Here is a 6,000-nt window from a genome sequence, read left to right on the forward strand (position 1 = left end):
TCTGTTGTTCAAGCTGGGACACCACTTGGTAAAGGCTCCAGTCCTCAGTAAAAAAGACATTTGCTTAGCCAACCAAAGAATAAAGTCTCATTTTCTTTTTACAACATCTGTTTGGAGCTGTGAAATCCCTGATGATATCAAGAATCAAATAGCAACTTCAGAAATTTCCAGCCAGCATAGAATGTGTGATCAGAGGTCAAATTCTACTCATCCCTCTGAAATCACATTTTGATTCTGGTCCTGCTGGGAAAATAGACATGAGAAACCTTACATGAATATTAATTTTTTTAGAAATAACTACCCAGGTGCTACACATTGGTAGAGATTCAGGAATGTATGTTCTTTGTGGGAGAGGGGTTTGGAGAACAATACGTTTGTCACAATCCATGTTAGGTGACAGAAGGACCTATTTGAGCATTAAGGAAATACCTCCTAATGGGGTTAATAAAGGTGGATCTTTTGGCAGCAACTCTTTATGTATGTCATAAAAACCTTGCTCTGTTAAATACATTGCTATGAGGGCTGTAAAGATTTTAGGAGGTTTTCTTGCAAGTATAAAAAGTCATTTATCACCACCACCTTTTTCAGGAACTTTCATTAAAGCCATGGAGTTCAATTCCCTCCCTGGAGAACATGAGTGGTATTTCCTCAGACCTGGCTATTCTGTCAGCATAGGGCAGTTTTAATTTACAGCCATGGTTCCACAGTACATCCTCCAAGTACGCTAGCTACACCTGCTCCTGTCTGGCCCTGACCACTTCCTGGGTTGCACTAGTCAACCTGGGGCCTTGGCAGCATCATGGGCACCTTGCACGATTATGAGGGCCCCACCCAGCCAGTCTTTCTACCAGGAGTGGAAATTTGTGTGTGTGTGTGTGAATAGAGTCTGTAATCTGTGTGTCCATCAAAAATATATTCTAAACCAGTCCCGTACATCCATTTGTAGTTTGACATCTCAAGGGTAGGATGCAGTAATTGGTACAGGTCTGCCCACATCTGTAGGAAAATCAGGGTCCTGCTTCTGATGTATGGAAAAATAAAGATTTTTTAAAAATTTAAGAAAATATTCCCCTTTTCTCAGCCAGCTCTAGTCAGACTATGGTGCGCCTGATTCTCATCTCCCCCAGGTGAGAATTCAGGAATAATGCCATTCAAGGCAGTAGAATGATATCAATATAAAACTAGTATTGGACCCACAAAGTCTGCTGATGTCTCAATTTTCAATGCATCTATTAGTTTGTTTCCTTCAGGCAGTGAAATAAAAGCAGTTAGTAGTTTGTGTTTTTATTTCCCAGAGAACTAGCATCATTTTTAAATGGCACAATCTGTGTTTCAGCATTACCTGACAGACTCAAGATTGTGCTATTGGCTGTGAGAAGTTGTAAACATTAAGACCTTAGTGGCCCCAGAAAGTTGATCTAATGTATTGGAACATGGATGTTGGGGTTAATGTTTCTGTTATCTTTTCCCCTAAGATACAACAACAAGAGAAACTAATGCCAAGGTGTCAAAGAAAATAAGCATGTGGCAGGCCGAACAGCCTCTAGAGTGCTTAAATCACCCAGTGCGTAGCTGTAGCTTCCTTGTCCCTGTAGGACTCTTTTACTGTTGGAAAATAATAGAGAGAGCTATTCTGAACAGTCATTTTGGATGGGTCAAGCCTGACAGATCTCTCTCACATTAGGGTACTACTACTATATACTGCTTAAATGGTCATTGTTCTCTATACAAGATGGAAGCCATGCTGCAGCAGTTCCTGTATTGTGATTAAATACTGTAAAAGATTCAGGACCTGATCCTGCAAATGCTTATGCATGTGAGGAGTTCCATTGATGTAGTCAGAGACTACTCATATACATGAAGTGACTCCTGCAATTTAGTGCTTGCAAGATCAGGAACTTAAAGTGTTTGCCAAAGAAATGTGTCCAGATGAATACATTTTATCCAACCCCCAAATTGATGTATCATGAAACCTGGATATGAGCCATATTCAAAACTTAAACCCAGATTCCTTAGCCTTGCCTTTAGTTTCCAACAAAATGTTGAATATGTGTGTTTTGAAAAAAACAGATTAGCTGTGCTAAAGAACCAATGCAACTCCCATTAAAGTGAATAGCAATATTCCTGTTGAGTTCAGTGGCAGTAGAATTAGGCTGTAAAGGTGGAATTTTCAAGAGTGTCTAAGGATGTTAGGCACTTAACTCTTTTACATACATTTGAAAAATCTTACCTTAAATTGCTATTGTTCTGATACGTTTAATGCTGTCTCCACCAGAATAGAGATCCATTTGTCTAAAGACGGTGGCAGATGTATATGAAGTTTTGGTTCTCTGTGTATTTTGTGTCATATTGTTTGCTGTTATAGCTACACTCTGGCTCCTTTGATCCTGATGTATAATATTGTACATGTAATTTGAAAGACAAGAGGAAAGGCTCTTGCTGTCAACTTTTCTCAATAGGAGACTGAGAACGGATGCAATGTTGGGAAAAACCCCATAGGATTTTTTTTTATTTTTATTTTTTAAAGCACCCATCAAAACAAGGTACTGTAGTCTAAACTGGATGGGTGATAAAAGTGTGGTAAGACTTCAAAAACTTTTCCAGTTAATGCATCTTGTACATCACTGTCATAAAAACATGAGCATCCCTTCTATACCAACTGGGTGGACAACTTCAGCTACTGACCATTATAAACAGAGCACTTCATTTCTCTCTTATAACAAGAAGACAGCTGTTTCTTTTGTAGAATATGAAAGAGAGGTGACTATATAAGACAAATATGTGTTTATTTAAGAATATGAAATATTCGTATTTTTAAATGTCAAAGAAATACCCTGGATAGATTTGTCTACATTCATCAAAAATACTTTTGTATGCATTGACTGTCAAAAGCGTTGAAAGTCTGACAGATCTTTTTGAGCAGAGTATTTTTTTTTTTGACAGAACAGTTTGGTTTCTCAGTCCTGCATCCCTGCTTCACTAAGCAAGGGGTCCTGTTATGTGTGGCTTAGCTCATTTTGAAGTCTCCAGTGGTCATAACCCATAAAACGGAGTCACAAAGAGCCATCAATCAACACAAGATGAGGCTTGGCTCAAGATTTGAATGCTTGAGTCTTTCCGTGGGTATGACATCCACAATGCAATTTATGGAAAGCAATCATTTTTATACTATTGACAATGGATGTCTGAGATCAAGTTCACAAAGAGGTTTTGCTGATGTCCAGCAGGTTCTAAATGTTTAATTAATGAATGCCCTATTTGACTGCATAGTTTCTTCAAGCATGGCATTTTATATAAGAAGATGACCCTAAACATTTTGGGGTCATACTTTCATGTTAATGTTATTTAATCAATAACTCATGCCCATTAATGGGGTTTAGTTGCAGAAATTCAGCCTTTTAGAACAGTGGCTCTCAACCTTTCCAGACTACTGTACCCCTTTCAGGAGTCTGGTTTGTCTTACGTACCCCCAAGTTTTACCTCATTTAAAGACTACTTGCTTACAAAATCAGACATAAAAATACAAAAGCATCACAGTACATTATTAGTGATAATTGTTGACTTTCTCATTTTTACCATACAATTATAAAATAAATCAATTGGAATATAAATACTGTACTTACATTTCAGTGTGTAGTATATAGAGCAGTATAAACAAGTCATTGTATGAAATTTTAGTTTGTACTGACTTCGCCAGTGCATTTTATGTAGCCTGTTGTAAAACTAGACAAATATCTAAATGAGTTAATGTACCCCCTAGAAGACATCTGTGTATTCCCAGGGTTACGTGTAACCCTGGTTGAGAACCACTGTTTTATAAGATTATTTTTCCCCCAGAGTAGCTCATTTTCTGTTTAAAATGAATGTTTGTATTCTTCTTTCTTTTTTAATGCTAATTAACAGTTAACGGGTAAACACTGTCATGGACACCATTCCTAAAATCCAACAAATTAAAACTTTAAGATAGTCTGCTGGAAATGTATCAATGGGTATTTCAAGGTTCTCTCATTGGGAAGCTGAAAAGAAAAGAACCACTGTAAATGAAAGACCTATAAGATTTTGCTCCGTTGCTATCGTCTCAGCAGAGGGCACACAAGTGAACTAATAGAAAACTGCACCCATCCCACTCTGTCCCACAACAGGAAAATGAAAAGGGTAAGAACAAATTCCCAGTCCTAAAGTCTAGGTCTGGAGTTTGCCATCTTGCTGCCACATATTATTCAAGCAGATTGGAAAGTGATTACAGTCCAGCCATTGGGATGTAAGGTTAGTATAATGACAAATTATATCACTTTTCAACAAGATGTCTGCCTCCAGCACTGTGCTTAGAAACACCAACTGCAACTTAAAAAAAAGTAATTTTGCATTTTATTTGGGGTGGAAAGTTCCCTTTGAAATTTCATAGTGCTGGGAAGAAGAAAATCGGTGCAGTTTTCTTCTAATAAATCTAGTTTTCACAATCAAGCTGGCATCACTGATGCTTCTAGACAAAAAAAAGAAAAAAGAAAAAAAGAAAACAAAACATGGCCATGCTAAATGCACTATAAGGTGGGTAGAAAGCTGGCTAGATTGTCGGGCTCAACGGGTAGTGATCAATGGCTCCATGTCTAGTTGGCAGCTGGTATCAAGTGGAGTGCCCCAAGGGTCGGTCCTGGGGCCGGTTTTGTTCAATATCTTCATAAATGATCTGGAGGATGGTGTGGATTGCACTCTCAACAAATTTGCGGATGATACTAAACTGGGAGGAGTGGTAGATACGCTGGAGGGGAGGGATAGGATACAGAAGGACCTAGACAAATTGGAGGATTGGGCCAAAAGAAATCTGATGAGGTTCAATAAGGATAAGTGCAGGGTCCTGCACTTAGGACGGAAGAACCCAATGCACAGCTACAGACTAGGGACCGAATGGCTAGGTAGCAGTTCTGTGGAAAAGGACCTAGCGGTGACAGTGGACGAGAAGCTGGATATGAGTCAGCAGTGTGCCCTTGTTGCCAAGAAGGCCAATGGCATTTTGGGATGTATAAGTAGGGGCAGATCGAGGGACGTGATCGTTCCCCTCTATTCGACATTGGTGAGGCCTCATCTGGAGTACTGTGTCCAGTTTTGGGCCCCACACTTCAAGAAGGATGTGGATAAATTGGAGAGAGTCCAGCGAAGGGCAACAGAAATGATTAGGGGACTGGAACACATGAGTTATGAGGAGAGGCTGAGGGAGCTGGGATTGTTTAGCCTGCAGAAGAGAAGAATGAGGGGGGATTTGATAGCTGCTTTCAACTACCTGAAAGGGGGTTCCAAAGAGGATGGCTCTAGACTATTCTCAGTGGTAGAAGAAGACAGGACAAGGAGTAATGGTCTCAAGTTGCAATGGGGGAGGTTTAGGTTGGATATTAGGAAAAACTTTTTCACTAGGAGGGTGGTGAAACACTGGAATGCGTTACCTAGGGAGGTGGTAGAATCTCCTTCCTTAGAGGTTTTTAAGGTCAGGCTTGACAAAGCCCTGGCTGGGATGATTTAACTGGGAATTGGTCCTGCTTCGAGCCGGGGGTTGGACTAGATGACCTTCTGGGGTCCCTTCCAACCCTGATATTGTATGATTCTATGAAATTTAATACACTGCGTGGGGAAATCATTGTCTGATAAATGAAAAGGGACCAAAAATTTTTGAGGTACCTTGTTTTCACAATTTTGGCCATTATTCAGTAAAGCAGTTAAGCATATGCTTACATTTAAGCATGTGTTAAAGTCTTATTTATTTTAAGTCAGATTGATTTCAAAGAGTCATCAGCATGTGATTAAAGTTAAACATTTGCTTAAATGCTTTGCTGTTCTGGGGCCAAAATTATGTATATAAAGCTCCCTTTTTCCAAAAGAAAAATCCATTTTCTTCCTTTCACTAGTATTCTCCTGTCTCTGAGTTTTCACTTAGGCAGATTCATGCATGCAACTTTTGTTGCAAGCAGCTTTCCTGGAATGGCCGTTAAAGAAACTTTTACAATCACA

Source organism: Lepidochelys olivacea (genome assembly GCF_965140295.1).
Source record: "Lepidochelys olivacea isolate rLepOli2 genome assembly, chromosome: 1".
In the NCBI taxonomy this organism is placed as follows: Eukaryota; Metazoa; Chordata; order Testudines; family Cheloniidae; genus Lepidochelys; species Lepidochelys olivacea.